We start from the raw sequence: 21,946 nt of genomic DNA, 5'->3' as shown, positions 1-21,946 counted from the left end.
TTTTAACCTTTGATAAATTACTGAGCATCATTGCAGGATGCTCATAAGCTTAACCCGTTGCCTTTACTTCAGATTGATTTCTGAGTGGCTGTATTTTGTCCTTGCATGTGACAGATGTGATTTGCGCTAAACTTATAGTTGATCAAGTCACTCAAATTGGCAAAGATCAAATCCTTCATGTGGTAAAAGGAATCACATTTCATTTTGGCTTCATTTATGGAAAGAAAGAAAGGAAAAATAAAATTCTCACACTTGCAGAAGTAAGCGTGGTTGTGTAATCCCAGAGGTGATTGAATGTGCCAAGGAATGGCTGGCTCTGAGACTTCATTATGATGATTATTTTTCAATTTGTGGAACTAAGCATGGTCTCCTTCTCACCGAGCAATTCTGCTTCACAAAAGGAGTTTTTTCTGCAAAGAAAGAGAGTGCCACTGTCTGAGAAATCTCTAATCAAACATCCAGTGCTCCTAGTTGCATTATATCCTGTCAGTCCCTAGAGATGTTCACCCTTTGGACACCCTCTTAAGGCAAAGAAATACATTAATAATTGCAGGCAAGCTCTCGGCTTTCTTAATTTGACACTTAGAGGTTTTGTTGTTGCTTTTAAAGTCAGAGGATGCAGAAGTCACACTTTAAAAAAAAAAAAAACTGAATAAAATTAAACCAAAAATGCCTGCTAGTACGTGTTGTGGAAGCTTCAGCTCAAAGACAGCAAGTAAGAGCTTTGGTACATAATTAGCCTGCATTTTCCCCTCATTTTAAGACATATTGAGAGACTGAGACATATGTTGCTTTGTCAGCTGGTGAGAAGTGTATAGCAGTTCTCATCAACAAAATAGAGAACAGGATTTTGAATATATCACTTTGTTCAGTTATTTGAGAATGGTAGGCAAAGTTTTGTCAAAATGAAACTGACATTTTTAATATGTGCAGCCTTGTAGAGATGCTTCAACATTTAGTGAGTGTCAGTGCATAGATTAAAGAAACTGCAGATTTATTTATTCATCAGACCAAAACACTTCCTGGAACTACAAGACTCTTTCAGTGGATTTCATGGGCTGCATGCATAATATTTGTGCGTGATGGGATAAAGGTTTCTGAACATATGAATATGCAATTTACCATTTGCATGTAAGAAACTTCCCGAGAGTCTAATTTATATATAGTTTGGGATGAAAAAACTTTGCAAGTTTAGTCTCCTGCAGTGAATTCTGGAATTGATTGAACCTATTTTAAGGCTCATATGCATCATAGCGACCAAAACCAGTATATTTGAGGTTTTGAACTCTTTTTTGTTTGTTTTTTTTTTTTCTTTTTCCCCACATTTTCCAGTATTTATTTCAGCAAAGCTTATGCCTTGCAATAAATAATAAGAAGCAGAAATAGATTAGGAAGGAAGCACATAAGAAAATTGAAGGGGGAAAAATGTCATCTTGTGCCAACATCATGCGATTTAGTACCATTACATTTTTTTGTGAAACTTAAATGATTTGGTAACTTCCCTTGTTATGCCCCATCACTTTTTATGCTTACCTCAGGATTGCGCGAGGGCAGCCAAGAAGCAGATTTGCCATATTTGCGGTCCACAAGAACTGCTATTGGAACTACTTCAGCTAGCCAGAAACAAGGAATGTTTTCCCTACCACCTGTAGCCATGTTACACAGAGTAGGTAACTCACAGTGAGCCTCTTCCAAGGTATCTGCCTGCCTGCCACAAGCTCCAGTTTCCATCCATTTATCCTAATTTCTAGTAGTTTGTACCATATTAAAGACCTAGGTAATTTGTCTGATGAAGGCTTCCAGAAGGAGAGTCTTCTGTAGTAAACCATTACAAAAGTGCTATAGCTAATTGTGCTTATACCCGTACTGATTGGAAAGTGTGACAAAAAGAATAACGATCATCCATACTTTCTAAATGCCTATTACTAAATTGTTTACATAAATTAATCTTGTTACGGTAAGCGCTTTCCCAAAACAGGAGTCTTGGGAATAGACCCTTAAGAATTTTCATCAATTCCATTTCCTTTGCAGCATCATCCTACACACAAACTTTTCTGACTGAAAACCAACTTGGAAAATCTATTCAACTGAACATTTGTAAAAGCTACTTGGGGCTCTACCATGCGTGGTGTTTAAATTGTTGCAAGTTCTATTTCTTGTATTATTGTATTCTGTAAGCATTTTATTCAGTAAAATCAAGATGCTTTTTGAAGCTTCTGCACAAAAATTTGAATTGGAGTATTTTGGGTGTGTTTCCCTGAAAATAACTAAGTGAATTCTCTAGGAATCTGCACTGGTTCACTTTTGAAAAGTATTGTGCATTTTAAATATTTTGTGGTATTTTTGATTTTCTTTAAAGGAACTTTGTTGTTTTCAAATAAAGTGATCCTTGACACTGTGGAAAGACTGAGAAAATACTTAGTCTGTGTGCTGCATTGCGATAAGATTCTACAGAAGATATGGTTTGTGTTGGGGGGGACACGGGACGGGACGACAATCAACCAACCAACAAAACCTATTTAAAAAGGCCTTCTTAGACTGTTAAAATCTGTTTATTTCATGCTTATCATTAATTTTTAGAGTATGTTAGAACAATATTATCATTCACATATATACTTTGCTGTTTTTTTTTGTAGTGGAAGAGAGCTACTATAATGGCAGATTAAAGTCACCTACAGTTTAAACAATGCAGGAATGGGTTTCCTGTGTTTTTGCAACCTTATAAGTATTAGAATACTATGAAGAAACCAGAATAGATCTGAATTTTTGAGACACTTCAACCCTGTCAAATAATGACATGATCACATGTAATTTGTGACAGATAAACCTGGGATGCAAAATGAGCAACTACATTTGGAAAGAAAAGTAAGAGAGTTTCCGAGATAACTGAGAGTGAGAAATTTTACAGGAGAATGATAATGCTCTATGGGATTGCTTGCCTGACAGGGCTTAGCCATGCTCTATTCCCAAGTGATGCAATATTTATGTAGTTTCAACTGATGATCTGACATACAGATCACAAAAAAAAAAAAGCTTGATGCTATTTCCAGATTATCAATAGAAGTGTCTAATGATCAAAAGTTTTAATCTTGGCTTTACAAGTTGTGTGTCTGTTTTACCTTCTTTAAAGTTTTGCGTCTACACTAAAATCTGTCATTCGGGGTGTTTAAGGATTGTTAGCATTCACTGTGTGTATTTTGATAGTACCTATAGATTGCCATAATATTTAATGTATATTGTAAAAAGACTAGAGAAGGCTGTGTTCTGTGTCATCACAATTGGATGCTGTCATAACATCGCAGTGGATTGATGTATGAAACTGAAGTAATATAATGTCATAGAAAATTCCATTATTTAATAGTCCTTTAAACATGTAGGTATTTTAAAAGAACTGAGTGTTATTTAAAAGGTAGAAATTACCAGAGACCTAAGTAAAAAAGATGAATTGCTACTTGGCACTTTAGTAAATAAACCAATAATGCCAGTAAAGCCACATGAGTCATATAACCATAATGAATTTACATGAAACTTAGGAAAACAGGGATTTGTTTTCTTGAGATCACAGATTCAGTCTCTCACAGACCTACCCAGTTAAAAAGTTGAATGCCAAAGGGGGGAAAAAAAAGGTCCCATGATATTCTAAACAGTATTTGACTCTGATCCAATGTATTGCTGTAGATAAGTTTATATCAAGGTTGGACTAGAAACATGATCATCGCAAGCAGTAATGCAGACTGCGTGTTGTGAGAGTTCAACCATTTAGAAATAATAGCATTACTTGTAAAAGGCATTTGCTGCTGAAAAAGCGCAAGAGACTGTTATGACTTTAGCAGGCTGATATTAAAATATACTTTGAGGGGTCCTGATCCTTGGTGTGTTCATATGCAAACTTTACAGTTGCAAAGGGTACTGGGAAGCAATTGGAAAGGCAGTGTAAAATGAGAAAGCTAATGTAAGTGAGATTATCAACAGGAAAACCTGAATTTACATGACAACACAGACCATAGAAAACACTTGCATGTTGTTTAACTGCTCTGAAAAAATAATTTTTTAAGCATCTGTGAACTTTTAACTGATTCAGAAAATGCTACAGAGCAGTATCTACCACGTCTCTAAATACTACTGTATAGGTTTCATTTTTCAGAAAAAAATGTGGACAGACTGGTCATAATATATAAAGTGATATTTTCTTTATATAATGTATATAATAATATATCATCTATTCACATTAGAATAGGAAAGCTGATATGTGTTGCTGTGCACAAGGCATGGTGTGGTATGCAGACAGTAATGTGCAAACGAGTATGCTGAATGTTTTTCCTACAGAGACTGATGCTTCAAAATGTAGCTCTGGAGTCAGGAGGAGAGTTTGAGGTGGTTAAATGGGGAGATCCTTCATACGCCGCAATTTCTGGACGAGCATACAAATTGCCAGAGCTGACAGAGGTTATGGAAATGTCAAGTTGATCTCCATCAGGATTTCAAGCACAATGCAAGTAAGTGCAGACAGATGTCAAAGGCATTCCAGACACTGGCCCATCTCTCAGTTATTACAAAGCAGAGAACATTTAAAACTTTCTTTTTCTCAGCCTGAAAGTAAACCCATGGGAAAAAGCACCTTCAGATACAGTCTGGCAAAATTTAGATTAAATAGGGCCACATTCTGACTCTCCATATTTAATTAAAAAAGCGAAATTTAATTAAAAAGTAAAAAGACAGTAAGCAAGAGAGAGTTTAACGCTATATATAAAAAATGCATTACCTCTATGTTTTATAAATGCAAACTTTTGAAACTTGGAGTAGTTATTTGTACATAGAGCATTCTAGCTTCTGTGTCTTTGAATACTACTTATTTTTTCTTATATTTGCTTAGATTTTAAGAATTCATTTTTATTTTTTTGTGATTTTAATTTTCCTAAAGAACCTTCTGGAAAAGAGTGAAGTATATGGGCTATGGAAATTTCAATTTTCAGATGTTTCTGCCTAGAAATAGTGTCAAAACACCTTTCTTTCTTAAAACCTAAAATTCAGTCATCTTCCTAGGAATCACAAATTTCATGTTGCTGTTTTGAAAGGTAAGCAAGCCTACCAAGGAAAGTTGGAAAAAATATTGTGGTTGGCCCTGAGAAGCATGCTGTCTTCCAGGAATCATATGATCATAGAATGCTGAATTTGTTTGTAATCTACAGCTCCATGTCTACTTACCATTGTGCTTCTTTTCCCACACCTTATGCAAGGGCATCACACAGCTTGAGCATTGACTGAAAATGATCCAGTGTTATACGCTTGGAAAGTAGTATTTGTGGCTGCTTTCCATGAGAACACTGTTTTAAGCATGAGCTAATAGGGAGTTTGTACCCATTTATGTGCAAGTATACAGAGAAGCAAGTTCTGTGCGTACCGAGACCTACCGAAAGGCAGGGACAATTCAAGGTTTTTGAAGTTTTGCAAATTGCTTGAAGAGCCTTGCCCCACTTTTTCTGACCTGAGATACCAGAAGCAATAATTTCCAGTGCCAAGACCACCTGTGCAGGTTGACTACCATCACATTTCCTGTTGGGAAACTAGGACAGGACAGTGAAAACTGGCAGATGGTGTCACTGCAAACCCACAAGTTGATGCAGCCACCTCTGAAACTGTGTGCATAGTATGTTTTGAATTCTGCACAATGTGCTAAGACCTTGGTTTTGTTTTGGTTTTTTTCTCCTCCTCTCTTTTCTGTAGTTCAAGTAATGTCTCCTTAATTCTCTTCCATGCAGCTTCCTAGGGCAATGTTGCTCCCACCGTGCAGTCTGTTTTTTATCCAGCCAGCTGTTGACTGTTAGTTTTAGTTTGGTGTTATAGTTTATGTCCTAACAATGCATAATGAATATATGATAGAAAAACATTGCCAAATTTATGAAGCAGGAAAAGAGAACAATGCCATACCTTTGTTTTATACAAATAATTTCTGACCAAAATCCTCACGTGCTGCTTTGGGATTGTCTTCTACATATTAGCTTTTCAAAGCTGATTTGTTAGGGCAAGTGTGAATTTACCTTCTAGTTGTACTGCTGTATTGGAAATTTCCCAGTTTCTTTACCATATTTGGTGCGGTGTGATAAAGTCAGAAAAATGCTTCTGCCTCTTTTTATATCTCCTAGTGTCATTGGATGGCAGACCGTTCCTCTATCTTCATAAGTATCTGCATATTATATAGTCTATCTTTTTATATTGTTCCACCGCTGTGATCCTTATTCCTTTAAACTAAAAGGTCAGAAGTTCAGGATAAGGGCGTTAAAGGCCCTCTGCAGTGGGGCCACATTCCAGAAGGCCACACTGTCAAGGAGATTCACCCCAAGCTTCTGGCGCCACAACTATCCCTGTACACCCTTAGGGCAGCTGTGGGTTATGACCTCTGGGCTTGCCTGTTCAGGTGACCCTCTGTTGCTCAGCATGTTGGTGTTCAGCAGCGGGCAAGCCTCTTGCTTCCAGTCCTGTGATTCAGCGATGTACATACATGCAGTGGGACAAACAAGTCTTGTCGCCATCAACTCTGTGGTGTTTTGTAAGGCCATCTGTCCCCTGCTCTACCTTGAGCAAGTCAGACAGGTGGATAAGGTCACCTCCTGCAAGGTGGCATAAGGTAGAGATCTACCTGTTGCTATAGAGGCCCATCAGACCCAAATATGGTTGTGTGGCCCAGCACGTCCATCTTGCACTAACTCTCCGTAGAGGGTGACTGGTATAGTTGAAGCTGTTGGAGACAGCAAGGAGCCATCCTGTCAGTAGGAACAGGAGGACAAGGCAGCCCAGTAATCCCAGGCCTGGCTGGCCCTGTTGACTGTGAAATACTTTATGTGCTGGGATGGCTTACACACACTGATGTGGTGTCTGCATCCTGCTCTGAACTTAGATGAGCCTTTGATGTTTCAGCTCTGGATTCCTCCTTACTCTTCCAGCTCCCCTCTTCCTCACGCCAGCAGTGCCTGTGCAGGCACCAGAATCATGCTTGCGCAGTTACAGCCACATCCATTAATCTGGTCTCTTGACTAGTTTATACAGGACTTTCCTTTCCGCTCTTGAAATGAGATCCTTTATTGAACCTCACTTGATAGGGCTTAATTGTTTTTTCTTCACAAGCTTTAATTGCCTCCTGTGGAGAATCTGTCTCTGCTGAGAGAGCAACCAGACTGCCAAGCACTACTGCTATAGGACCTGTTTGAAGCCTAAGTATTTAAACCTCATGAAAGGCAGACTAGATACTTCTTATGAATCAGTCCCAGCTTCCCTTTAAAGACTGTCTGGAACTACTGTCTTTGTGTGGCTGCCATTATGGTCCTCAGCAATTCATTTGGTGAGGAAATGCTGGTTGAGGCCAAGCCAAATGTACTTTTGATTTCCACAGTGTTCTCTCAGGACCAGTCTGTGGCTATGGCAGATTAAATGCACATGGAAAAGTGAATTGCTGCCCCACAGGCTTGGCTGTCTTGACTATCCAACCTCTGCCACCCACACAATTCTCCGTGACCAATATTCCTGTTAATATTTTCATCCTCCTGTGCATTGCTGCAGGCCCATGTGCTATTTTCTAGGACTTCAAAAAAGAGACCAAAGGCAGTGTATCCTCCAAATTTGTACATTAACTCAGGATAAGACCACACATTCAAGCAGACTGTAAAGCTTCCAGCTTCACCTCCACCACTAACTGATGGATTAATTCCCTAATGCACCATTGCCTCTGGCCGTCTCAAGGCCTAGGAACCCCAGGGCACAGTCAGGATCCCGTGCGAGGGATTTCCTTGATGGTTGGAGGAAATTTGTCAAGCAGCAATGAAAATACAGGCTCTGAGAAGGTTCTTGGGTCAAAGTCCTCCCGCAAACTTCTTTCATCTTCAACTGCATTAGATATAAGTAGCTTTTCTTCTGAGACTTTGCCAGTGTGGTCAGGGACTTTTGCAGACTTTTGCTGCGGGTAAAATACTCTTTAGTATGAGAGATGGTTCTGATGGAGAGAAGGGCAGTGTGTGCTGTGGCCCAGCCTGTGGGAACTGTAGGATGCAGTCTGTCCGTCCGCAGACTGCCAAGCCTTTGGCTGGGCCAGGCCAGGTTATGACAGTTTTATCAGTTTCCTTTGGAAGCTGCAGCTGGTGTCTGGATGTTCTGGCTGGGCAAACAAGCATAAGTGCAAGGGTTGGTGAGAGAGTTTTGGGTTGTGGACAAAAATGATGAGCTTTCACGTTAGCAGCCTATTAGTGTAATTAAAAGGGAGAGGTACAGGAAAGACTTGCAATTGGGGACAGTGCAGGGAAAGGCAAGAGAGAAAGTGGCATAATTCTGTTGTTCAGTCACTCTATCTTGTGTCAGCATTTTTAGCAGCTGCCAGAGAAGCAATGAACCGTGTTTTGTGTCAATATATACGTGCACAGCGCACTTACGTTAGACCTTCTGTGACACTTAGGGCATCCTCTTTAGCTTCCCAAGTACTTGCTGCTTGACTTCATGTCTGATGGTTGATGTGTGTGGAGCCCATGACAACGCATGGAGAAAGCAGTCCTTCTCCAGTCAATGTGTGTTTCAAAGTCATGGAACTTATTAACTGCTAACAGCAATGAACTCCTTGGTCCTTGGAGGGGTATATATTTACGTTTGTGTGAGAGTACATTTTTATGTGATCCTTTAATGGATTATTATACATGTAATTTAATTGATATTGTTTCATAATAACCATTATTGACAGAGTATAATAAATTATTTCAAGCTGACAGTGGTTCTCCCTGTGATTGTCCCATAGGTACCCTTAGATACTTGGCAGATAACACAGGCACTTATCTCCCCCAAGGTTGGCAGACGTTGTTCTTTCCCTATAAGAATTAGCATAACGTATTTCTAATCTCATCTGTAGGGAATCTATTTAATTCTTGTTTGTCCCCCTCTGGAATAAGGAAAAATGTTTAAGTTCATAATAATATAATTACCTACATTTATTTGGAATCAGCGTGCAGTTTGGAAAAAAGAATAAGAACCTTTTGCTTCTTAAGAATAAGGCAAGTATGGGGGTTATCATCAAACACATTAAATTCCAGCTCTTGTCTTTAATTGTGCAAATGCTTATATATGCGTATGTGTAAATGCAAATACATATATATATGTATATGTGTGTATGTGTATATATATGTGTGTATATATATAAATACATACATAACTTCAAACAGAAAAGTCCCTAAAGATCTTCAGAAGACCTTACAATAGCACAGTAAGTAACCAGATGAATTAGGTGTAAGATCTGTGTTCTTCATCACTGCCAGATTAATGCTGCTATGAATCTTGTGAAATACTATTTTCCACCCAGACTTTTACCACAATCTACAAGCTTACATATATGAATGTCAATTTATATAACATGTAGTTTATGTCAAATTTACTTTTGGTGGATCTAAAAAAAAATATGAGAAAATAGGAATATTTTTGGTGAAGAAAAAAGGGGAATTTCAAAGAAACTGATCAAGAATGGAAAATTCTTGCTAAACCAAGAAGATTTTGGTTTGCTACAGTTTGACAGTTCTTATGATACTAGATATGTGTAACATGCTGTTATTCTAAAATGGATAAGGCAATCTTATGGAGAAACAAAACATATATTACAACATGTCAGAGAGTTGAAGGGCAGTTTTGTCAAAATAAACACCACTTTTTGAAGAGGTTTTGTTCAAAGAAAAATCAACGCATTTCACAACTTAAGCCAAGATAGCTATAGTTATTTGCAGAATGCGTTCGCTTCTTTATGTCTGTGTTTTCAGATATGTACATCCTGGTACTTGGTTTTTTAAACAAATTGTTAGCATTGTGAAGAGTGAGTTAGTTAATTTTGTCTTTCACGCAAATCATTCTATGGGTTGGGTGTTCCAACAACCCTATTGGGTGCAAGAGAGAAGTGAGTAGACTCCTCAGGAATCCAGTCTTATTCCTTCCCCACATCTGCTGATCCTCCATAGGTCAAGACCATCTTCTCTGTGGAAGGCTTTTACCCAGCATGGCTTTCAGTGACTGACTTTTAAATTTGCCAGAACCAGCTTCTAAAGGTACCATGTTGTAAGCAGTAGACCTCCTTAAATGAGGTTTGTTCTTTCTCATTCACACAGGGCTGCCGCTGAAAGAATAGGATTATAGAGCAAACTTTGAGGTGGATAAGGAAGGAAGGGGTGTTTCTGGGAAATGGAATGAACTGGGAAATAACATAATTAATGTGTTATTCTTTCTTCAAACATATACAAAACAACATCATCCAAAGCCACCATACAAAGGGTTAAAAATTCTTCAGAAGATTGATATATTTTTTTGAGCTAAGGACATTAATGTAATTTTTATTTTATCTTTTCTTGTGCTTACCATTACTTTTGATCTATCCACAAAGACCAGAGCTTTGCTTCTAACAAGAAAGGAAAGAAGGATAACGCATAGTAAGAGATATTCTGATATTACTACATTTCTAATATATAAAGTTTTGAATCAGTCTATGGTTGTCCATCCTGTAGTAGATAAAACTGTCGGTAGCCGAGAGGTTAGGCCATAATGACTCCATCAGGTGTTAGCTTAGAACCTCAATCAAATTTCACAGGAATGGCTGCAGGCTTTTGAAGAAATGTGCCACACTTCAGAGGATGGATACTCCATAATCATTGATGCAGCCATTAGCCAATTTTCTGGCCTTCAGCTTATTATCAAAATGAACAGATTATAAGGAAAGTTTTTATGTGTTTAGCAAATGCCATCATAGCATACATTAAAGTGGAAATAAAAAATCCTGTTTATTTCATAAGTAAAAAATAAGTGTAAATGTTTATTAATAAATTATATTATTATTTGTCACAAATATTGTGTTTCTTAAGCCAAAAAAATCACACTTAAAACAATATAATGCAATTATATAGATGAATATGCAGCTAGCACTTCCACAGCAAAAAAAACGCCCAAACCATTAAAAGCAATGGAAGAGTTTATTGGTGCTTTTTCTGTTGAGCTGAATTACTTTGTTCTCCCAGTTGATGTTTTAGCAATCTTTAGCTACCTATTTAGCAAACTTTAATTAAAGTTAATTTCATTAATACTACCAGGCTGCAATGTTTTTAGGTCAAATATTAGTGAGGTTTTTATACTTCTTATGGTATCTTAACTCACTTATGAGTAAAGCTTTTAGTGCACTCACTAGTAACCTGAGCTTCTTTCCTATGACGTGACCACAAGCTGAACTCTGCAATGAAGATTTTACTTCTTTTGTTTTGCCCCTGATCTGAAGTGATATCAAGTTTCCGTTGTTTCTGGAAAAGCTCAAATCCAAGCTGAACTCCAACATGCTCTGTGGTTTTGGTCTAAGTCTGAACATGCAGTTCGCAAATCTCAGGCTGCTCTGCTAGGAAAACCTTGACAACCATCTGCTTCATTTTACTTACCAAAATTTTAGATTAATTTTAGTCACTGGCACAACAGGGGAGTCAAATCAGGTCTGGCCCATTTTTGTCCTCTTTTAGCAGCTTGGCAGAGGGAGTAGCACATATTGAATTGGTAATTATTTACTCTGCAGCCATACCATAACAGCAATAATTCCTTACCATTCAGATAACAAATGGTATTGTTACCACCCTATGTATGCATATGGCAAGAGGCTAAAGAAGGCTGAGATACCTACATCTGAAAGCAGCCCACAGAAACCCTTCCAAACCACACAGGTGCCACAACTTCTGTACCTTCAAATGTCGATGAGACAGAAATAACAGCCTTAGCCGAGCATGAAGGGTTTCCTCTCACCTCCGTGTGGGGTTCCCAAGTTCAGCCAGGGTAGAAGACCTCCCAGGACTTGACCGTGGCAAGTATGTAATACCCACGCAGCTTTGTGTTAGTCCAGAGCATGGCAACAGTGGTCAAAAACACCAAGGGAATTTAGGGGAAGCGAAGGGGGATGAGTAAAGATGTCAGCTTCAGTGGCCCCAGGCTTTGCACGCTAGTATTGAGTGCGTCACCTGGGAAGTGGCTTCGATGTCCCGTGGTTCAGTTTGGCTGCTGCGAGTGCCTCGTGGTATCTTGGGAAGCGGCAATGCTGTGTGTCATTCAGCTTTGCATATGTTGGGGCGGGGGGCGGGGGTTTGTTTGCTTGGTTGGTTTGGGATTTTTTATTTGTTTCTTTTAACAGATGAGGAAGAAATACTTGCCATAAGATTAGAAGCAAAGCAGTCTGAAGGGAGGCTGGTCAGGCAGGAGTGTTTTCTTTACAGGGAGGGAGGACAGATATGTTGAAAGATGAGAGTTGGAGAAGACAGCTAGGAGAGCACTCTGGAAAAAAACAGCGTTTCCACTCATCTATACCTCTCACTAGAACTGTAAACAAGATAATTTAAACCACCTTGCTATTAAATAAGTGACTTTAAATTCTTTTAAAGACAATAGCTCATGGACTTAAACAAAAATTTAAAAGAAAGGAAAAACGTGAAAAAGTGTAATAATAAAATATTTCATTATTTTATGCTGTGTTGAAATACTTGTGCTTCCTGTCATAATCTTACAACATATTGAATAGGAATTAGTAAGAAATATATCCTATAGGAAGTATATTTTTGTGGTTCTTTCAAAACACTGAAATATATATAGGCCACTTTGTCCTACCACTTTAAACTGTGGGTATAAAATCCATGTAACGTGAGCTGAGTGCTGTTTATTTTCACATTGAAACTCTATTGCAGGCTCAGTAACAGGCTCTACAGTTGTGAATGACAGCAGAGAAAGAAGTGGAATGAGTAGCTATCAGACTTGGCACTATTGCTTTCTAAATCCTGAACAGAACAAGGGTCTTCATTTCAGTTGTTTCTGTTTATTACTTTGGATGTATTGCCCAGTTAATTTCATTGCTGTAATTCTCTTCAATAAAGCATATCACTCCGCTATGATTTTGAACAATTACATGGGCCACATATTTATAGAAACTGAATCCCAGCAGGAGCCTGCAATGTTTCATAACAGCCTTTCTAAATGATTGCCTGGTGAAATGCTGACCACAGTGTAGTAGATTTAATTTCTATTACATGCAGATGGCTCTCTTTGTGTAGTTTACTTTGCTGTAACAGCATTCTGTGTCAAGGTGACACTGTACGCAATTACAGCAAGAATTAGCAACAAACTTAATGATGTGCTTATTAGACTGTTTTATTTGGGAATTAGTTGATTTTGGTTTTACTGATGTCCTTGGGGAAAATCCAATGTGTTTTTTCTCAAAATGTTTCAGATCTAAAATTTATATTGCCAGGGATTATTAAATTATCTGGGCTCATCTGCTGTTTCCATCTGTTAATAGAAAGTGCAACTACATGCTTTTATTCTTGATGATTGACATTATGTGGTTTACTTTGAAAATTTTCTATTTGAAAGAGTCCTTGCATTACAAACCTGAGATATTTGAAAACTGAACATCATCAAATTGCGTTAAAAGATAGCCCATGTAGTTGTAACCTCTCTTAGATATCCTCACTTATATGCAGATTGATTTTCCAACATTTTTAATGTGGTTTTCTCAGGACCTAGGGGGGACTCATTGTCCAAATTCCACAGAAATTCAGTGGAAAATATCAGCTGATGCAACTCAATGTAAGTTTAGATATTGTCAGTGAAGAGACAGATGTCTAATTCAGAGGTCTGCCAAGAAGGGTGTGAGTACTTCTGGGTACTTTGAGCCACTTGGTCCCTTGATCAGTCCTTGCCTGATCCCTGGATTTAATTTGATCAACTCAAAGACCACCTTGTGCAGCCTCCCATTGTGCTCGGTGTTTTCCTTTAGTGCTCGGTACTGTGGATTTAACCTCCATCCTCATCTCCACTGCAAGCGCACACCCTATGCCAGGCCTTCTGAAGAAATGCTTGCAATTAGGCTATTTGGCCATCTCACTCCATGCCTGAATGGAGGGTACGTACTTTGATTTTTACAAAAGCTTTGAGGCTTATTTTATAAGACTCAGGATCTGTAGGTTCTCCTAAAACTGGTGGTGGTGATGTAAACTCTCCTGGATCTGATGCATGTTTTCTCACTGGAAAAAAAATAAATATTAGTTCCCATGTAAAGAATACAACTGAGAGTAGGTAAAACTGGACACTTAGATTTTTTAGTTTGAGTGAAAACTTCAGAAAATATAAGCATCTGCAATAAGGAGTCTTCTGGGACACATTTGTGAGCCAACCTTACTGGGTGTCATGGTGCCAAGTGTTGAGTTTTCATAACTGTACCAAAAGAGGGATTATTTATTTATTTATTTGCTTTTAATCCATGCTGAGGAAAGGGTCTTTTTCCATCTATTGTGGAAAATAGTTGATTTTCCCTCTGGCATGAAGCAGAGATGGACTATTATGCCACAAATCAAATTACTGAAGTGTGATTGAAAAACCAGCATTGCCACTCCTCTATACTTTTTTACTAGAACTGTAAAAATGATAATTTAAACTACCTTGCCATTAAAATAGATTTTGAAATCTTTTTTAAAGACAACAGCACATGGAGCTAAAAGAAAAAATAAAAAGTGTAATAATAAAATATTTATGCTGACAGAGATTTAAGCAGGGATTTCTTGGTTTGGAGATCTGTATAAGAAAAATAGACCATGATAATTCCCAATTTCTTTTCTCATTTAATTATTTTTCAGAGACTTCAGGCAATTCTCTCTTCCCTATATATTGTGAATCTCACGGTGTAAAGTATTGTCTTAATGAGCTTATTATACCATTTTTATCAATATTTATATCCCTGGTAAGCCCTTCAGATTACTACCCTCTACTAATTTTTCAGACAGGCAGAGATGAACTGTTAACACGAAACCCAAGGGCGATCAAAAGATACTTCCAGGCCTTGGCATGACTGGCTTAAGGGGTCAGGAGCACAAGTAGTGTTCTCCTCTGTCATTCCAGTCACAGGGAAGGATGAGAGAAGCAACAAGAAGAGTCAGCAGATCAATACCTGGCTCTGAGCCTAGTGTCAGAGGCAGGACTTTGGTTTTTTTGATCACAGCATAGTTTACATGACAGCAGGTCTGCTGGAGGTGGATGGGGTACACCTGTCTCAAAGCGGGAAAAGGATCTTTGCACAGGAGTTGGCAGGGCTCATCAAAAGGGCCTTAAACTAGATTTGAAGGGGGAGAGGGATGTAACCAGTAGCAGAGACGTGAGGGTCTTTGATGGGTTAGAAACTATGGCTGTGCCTGGGAATGGTCAGGTAGAAGTTAAGGCTTCTTCCAGCAAAAAGACATCAGGACCAGTAGCCCAGCTGAACTGCTTCTAGACTAATGTATGTAGCATGGACAACAAACAGGAAGAGCTGGAAGCCATTGTGCAGCAGGAAAATTATGATGTAGTCACCATCATGGAAACATGGAGGTATGACTTGCACGACTGGAGTGCTGCATTAGATCACTAGAAACTCTTCAGAAGGGACAGACAAGGAAGGAGAGGAGGTGGGATGGCTCTGTATGTTAGAGAGTGTTATGAATGTCAAGAATTTAATGATGGAGATAATAGGGTTGAGTCTTTATAGGTAAGAATCAAGGGGAGGGCCAACAAGGCTGATAGCATGGTGGGAGTCTGATACAAACCGCCCAACCAGAATGTAGAGGTAGATGAAATATTCTACAAGCAGCTGGGAGAAACCTCAAGATCACTAGCCGTTGTCCTTGTGGGAGACTCCAACCTGCCAGATGTCAGCTGGGAACAAAATACAGCTGAGAGGGAACAATCTAGGAGGTTGCTGGAGTGGGTTGGGGATAACTTCCTGACACAGCTGGTGAGGAGGAAGGAGCCCTGCTAGGGAACTTCCAACTAGGGAAGGAGCCCTGCTGGTCCTGCTGTTTGTAAACAGAGAAGGACTGGTGAGGGACGTGACAGTTGGAGGCTGTCTTGGGCATAGTGATCATGAAATGACAGAGTTTTTGATTCTCAGAGAAGCAAGGAGCAGGGTCAGCAGAACTGCCACCATGGACTTCCAGAGGGCAGACTTTGGTCTTTTCAGGAGCCTGGTTGACAGAGTGCCTTGGGAGGCAGCCTTGCAGGGCAAAGGTGTCCAGGAAGCTGAACGTTTTTCAAGAAGGAGGTCTTAAAGGCACGGAAGCAGGCTGTCCATATGTGCTGAAAAATGAGCCATCGGGGGAAAAGACCGGCCTGGCTGAATAGAGAGATATAGTTACAACTCAGGGGAAAAAAAGAGAGTTTATGGCCTTTGGAAGAAGGGGCAGGCCACTCAGGAAGGCTACAAAGATGTTGTAAGGCTATATAGGAAAAAAATTAGAAGGGCCAAAGCCCAACTAGAACTTAACCTGGCTTTGGATGTTAAGAACAATAAAAAGAGTTTCTATAAATATATTAGTAACAAAAGGAGGACTAAGGAGAATCTCCATCCTTTGTCAGATGAAGGCTGTAACATAGTGACAAAGGATAAGCAGAAGGCTGAGGTACTTAATGCCTCCTTTGCCTCAGTCTTTAGTAGTAGAGTCAGTTGTTCCCCTAGTACCCAGACCCCTGAGCTAGTAGATAGGGGTGGGGAGCAGGATGAAGCCCCTGTAATCCAAAGGGAGATGGCGAGGGACCTGCTCCAACAGCTGGACATACACAAATTTATATGACCAGATGGGATCCACCCAAGAGTATTGAGGGAGCTAGCAGAAGTTCTCACAAAGCCGCTTTCCATCATTTATCAGCAGTCCTGGCAAACCTGGGAGATCCCAGCTGACTGGCATCTAGCAAATGTGACACCCATCCACAAGAAGGGCCGGAAGGGTGATCTGGGGAACTACAGGCCTGTCAGCCTGACCTTGGTGCCTGGAAAGGTCATGGCATCCTGAGTGCCATTATGTGGTGCATGAAGGACACCCAGGTGATCAGGCCTAGTCAGCAAGGGTTCATGAAAGGCAGGTCCTGCTTCACAAGCCTGATCTCCTTCTATGACAAAGTGACCCTCTTGGTGGATGAGGGAAAGGCTGTGGATGTTGTTTACCTGGATTTTAGTAAGGCCTTTGACACAGTTTCCCACAGCATTCTCCTGGAGAAGCTGGCTGCCCATGGCTTGGATGGGAGTAATCTCCGCTGGGTAAAACAGTGGCTGGAGGGCCGGGCCCAGAGAGTGGTGGTGAATGGAGTTAAATCCAGTTGGCGGCCAGTCATGAGGGGTGTTCCCCAGGGCTCGGTGTAAGGGCCGGTTCTCTTTAATATCTTTATCAATGATCTGGACGAGGGGATCGAGTGCACCCTCAGTCAGTTCGCAGACGACACCACGTTAGGTGGGAGTGTTGATCTGCTTGAGGGAAGAAAGGCTTTGCAGAGGGATCTGGACAGGCTGGATCGGTGGGCCGGGGCCAATGGTATAAGGTTCAACAAGGCCAAGTGCCAGGTCCTGCACTTGGGTCACAACAACCCCATGCAGCGCTACAGGCTTGGGGAAGGGTGGCTGGAGAGCTGCCTGACAGAAAAGAACCTGGGGGTGTTGGTCGACAGCCAGCTGAACATGAGCCAGCAGTGTGCCCAGGTGGCCAAGAAGGCCAACAGCATCCTGGCCTGTATCAGGAGCAGTGTGGTGAGTAGGACTAGGGAAGTGATTGTCCCCCTGTACTCGGCACTGGTGAGGCTTCACCTCGAGTACTGCGTTCAGTTTTGGGCCCCTAAAGAAAGACATTGAGGTGCTGGAGCATGTCCAGAGAAGGGCAATGAAGCTGGTGAAGGGTCTGGAGAACAAGTCTTATGAGGAGTGGCTGAACGAACTGGGATTATTTAGCCTGGAGAAAAGGAGGCTGAGAGGAGACCTTATTGCTCTCTACAACTACTTGAAAGAAGGTTGTAGCGAGGTGGGGGTAGGTCTCTTCTCCCAAGTAACAGGTGATAAGACAAGAGGAAACAGCCTCAAATTGCGTCAGGGGAAGTTTAGATTGGATATTAGGAAAAATTTTTAAACTGAAAGGATTATTAAGCATTGGAACAGGCTGCCCAGGGAAGTGATTGACTCACCATCTCTGGTGGTATTTAAAAGATAGGTGGACATAGTGCTTAGAGATAGGGTTTAGTGATGGTTTTTGTCAGTGTTAGGTTGATGGTTGGACTAGATGATCTGAAAGGTCCCTTCCAACCTAGACAATTCTATGATTCTGTGATTATCTATTTTATGGGATAATATCCTTTACCTAAAACAGCAACACTGCATAACTGTTTTTTCAAGTATGTCAGTAAAAATATGCAAGAGTGAAATCCTATAGGACTATCTAAATTAAATTCTGTAGTTTCTTATAACGTTTCTGTTGAATGTTGGGGTTTTTTTTTTAAATAAAACTCCAGAAAGATCCCATAGGGAATTAATTCTATTAAAACTCCATAACATGGTACAGATTACTGTAGATATCCACAGAAAATAATAGCCATCCTATATAATCTTTTGTCATCATCCAGACCTCCATTTAGAGATTAAATACTTGGAAAAGTTTTATAAAGCTATAAAGAAAATCAGCAGTTTCTGGTTCATGGTTTCTCTTTTCTGGTTCTCATGGTTCAATTTAAATAATTTCTTTTCTAATTTTCTCTTGTATTTTAAAAATTACGTTCATGAAAATTATCAAGCTAATTCATTATGAAAGCAATGATCTTCCAGATGTGAGACTTCCTTACTTAGCAAATTAATCTGGCCCATTTTTCTTTTTAAATAACTGTACTTTTACAGACTGCATCCTAACTATGTTAATATTGGGGTTTTGTGTGTTGTGCAAGAATTAAGTGATGTTGATCAAGGGAGAGAAAGAAGAAGAGGAAAGTTATGAAGTACAGTCAGAGATTTCTGAACACCATGTGAAAGGAGGGTGCTGAAAATCTAATAAAAGACAGGAACTGGGATCCAGGACAAAATTTTGTTGGAGACTACTGCAGGACCAGAACAAACCCCTGATAAAATAATTAGAGGTTGGTCAGTTAGTGTGATTCAGATGGGAGGTGTAGAAAGCGAATTATCTTCTCATATCCAGGAGATGATAGAGAGTCCGAAATAGCTCAGTGGAAGAAACTTGAGTACAGAAGAAAAGTATATTGTGTTGTCATGTTTGTCACAGCATATACAAACCAGAGCAGTGGTCAGCCTCTGTAGGAAGCATGCACTGCTTTGAAAGTGCCAGAAGAGTGATCAGTGCATTGGCAGACAGGGTGACAAGAGCACTGTTAGTTTAGGAAGGATGACAGGATCCAAAGTCAGCCAAGATTTTGAGATCTGTCTGCACCCTTGTTCAAAGCAAACGAATAAAAAGTTTAAAAAATCAGATTTGTTTGCATAATATCTGGAACAAGGTAACTGATGAAACAGAAAAAACTGAAAAGAAAGCAGATGGAAATAAAAGGGTCAGAATGTAACACTTGCCAGCCCTCTTTGTCTTTGAAAGAGTGGAAGTGTTCCCTTTTCCCACTCTCAGTCAGGAATTTTTCTATTGCTTTCTACTTTGCAGCAAATTTTACATGGTCCTGTAGGGGAAAAAAGCTTCTTTCTATCCCTGCTGAGGCCTCACCATGGATCAGTGTCATGCCTTTGCCATGTGTCTCCTGACTTGCCCCATCTGTTGGCTCCCTCTCTGTCCAGCCTGTGCCCGAATGCTTCTCCAGGGGTTTCCCACAGCCAGTGGCAATAGGCAAACAGGCTGCACCCGCCTCCACACTTCTGGGGGGACCAGGATCGCTAGAATGGGAGTATCTGCAGGGATCAATGGACACGAGAGCACTGGAGTGTGGTGGAATTGTCATTCCAGAAGAAAATGGGAAGTTTCTTTATTTTAAACTGAACAGAGACTTGCAGCTCAAAGTAGTGTCCATGATGGGGGGAACAATGAAAAGCAAGAGGACAACAACAATCAGAAAATAAAGAGATACAGGGGGCATGTTCAGCAGTGGAACAGAAAGACAAGGGACTGTAGGCAGGACCTGGTGAGCAATGGGCATCTGGCAAACAACTTTTTAAAAGATTACTTTTTAGTGACAATTGTAAAAATTTCAAGTTGGATACAAACACATGGGATATCTGATGCCTGGAGAAACACTGTTCCAGGTGTATGGCAAAAATGTAGTGACGTGAAGAGTGAGAAATTACATATTTCAAATTTATACAAAAAATGTAAACCCATCTAGATTCCACAAGAGTATAATCTGCAATTTCTGGGACTCCTGTGAAGGAGAAGACCCAGTAAAATAGATTGAATATTTTTGAGTACCATGGTCATTACAGCGCAATATTAGTCCCTAGCAATACTGTATGAATTTTTTGCCATCAACAGTATTCATTCTGGAAAAAATGTGTTTAAATTTACATCTAAGGGTCATTTAAGGATTGGGATATACAATAGATGGTTTACATTGGCCCTAGATAAACAGAAAACATGAAGAAAATTGTTAAGGCTTTTGCTTGTGCCAAAGATTATAAAAAAAATATCTCAAAGGACACCATGTCAGTAAAACAGAAAAATCAGCTCCTTGGAATAAGTACAGCTTGGGCTAGAGTCAAAAAAACAAAACAAAACAAAACAAAAACCAAAAAAACACACAACAAAAAACAACAAACCAAACCACCCCAAAAAGAGAGATATTTGGCTTAATCTCAGACAGTAAGAATACATTTTGATATCTCGTTTAATAAAATCCACTTCTAGATGAGACATATATTAAATGCGTGTCTGGCAGATAGCAATAATTCAGTGAACACCTCAAGAGTTTTCTGTGTACAATGGGGTAAGTTCTAAATATTTTTTTATTCAGTCTAGCAGGTTGGTAAGAAAAAGGTGTGGAAATAAGTGCTTACCTAAAAAAAGATGGCAGGGTGGTTGTGGATATTTTGGTTAGTACTGAGTCACAGTGCCAGCACTATTAAAAAACTCTGCATGATCCCCAGGGAGCGCAGCAGTGAGAGGCAGATCAGGCAAAAGAAAACATAAGAGACTGAGATCCAGGAGCTCCTTCTGTTCTATGAAAGTTTTAGCATGCGTTAGCCCAGTTGGAAGTGGTTGTGCTTTGTCCCAGGCAGCTGTGAGGCTGCCACCAGGAGCGGACCCCTGAAATGGTGGTGCATCTGAAGGGTTCCTGGGACTGGGAGGCAAAGGTGCCCTGCAGAGACTGCCTGGAGCCAAGCCCAAGGCACAGGGAGCTGTGGGGTGATGTGGCCACAGCGTACGGCTCTCACAGAGCTAAGGGGCTCCTTGCTGTCTGTCAACAGTGATGTTTGGAGGTCTTGTGGGAAATCCATCGGGTAGTACTTCATGCTGTAGAGTATTCATAATTAATAATCTGTGTATGAGTATTTAGGTTGTTTACTGAGGTAACTATGGTATACTGGTAACCCAAATATTTATGGTGATGTTTGGCAAGGACCGGGACATGTGGGATCTGGGCCTTTTGAATGGCACCGGCAAGAACCAGGAAGCACGTCCTATTTTCAGCATCTTCATTGAAGTGGTGCAGGCTTCCCCATGCAGGTGGCTGCTGGTACAACCAGAGGGCTTAGACAGAGGTGATAAAAGTAGAGAAGAGTGGAAGAGCAATGAGAACAGAAAGCATTCAAGGTTCTGGCAAACTTCTGGAAAACTTCCTCCAGAAAAAACCCAAAACACAGTATATGAACGTGTATAACATTTCTTGAATGCACATTTCTCGAAGGCCTAATTTTTGTTACCTACAAAGTGTGTTGCTTCTGCATCTAACCTCCTTTACTTCCTTCATGTCTTTTAGTGCTTTCAGGTCCCTCTCCCCATGCCTGGGTTACTGTTGTCCTGAATGGTCTTGTTCCCACCTCCCTTCCCGCTCCCAAACTATCTCCATTTTTCCAGGCACTGGTCATCTCCTCAAAACCTTTGATTTTATACCATAGAATAGGGCAGAGGAGAAGGGTATACCATCTAGGCCAATTTTCTTCTTTTCTTTCTGGGAAGAAAAATTGTATGTT

The sequence above is a fragment of the Numenius arquata genome, chromosome 3, assembly GCF_964106895.1.
Source record: "Numenius arquata chromosome 3, bNumArq3.hap1.1, whole genome shotgun sequence".
Taxonomy (NCBI): Eukaryota; Metazoa; Chordata; class Aves; order Charadriiformes; family Scolopacidae; genus Numenius; species Numenius arquata.
The sequence above is the reverse complement of the archived record's forward strand: the minus strand, read 5'-3'. Positions refer to the sequence as shown.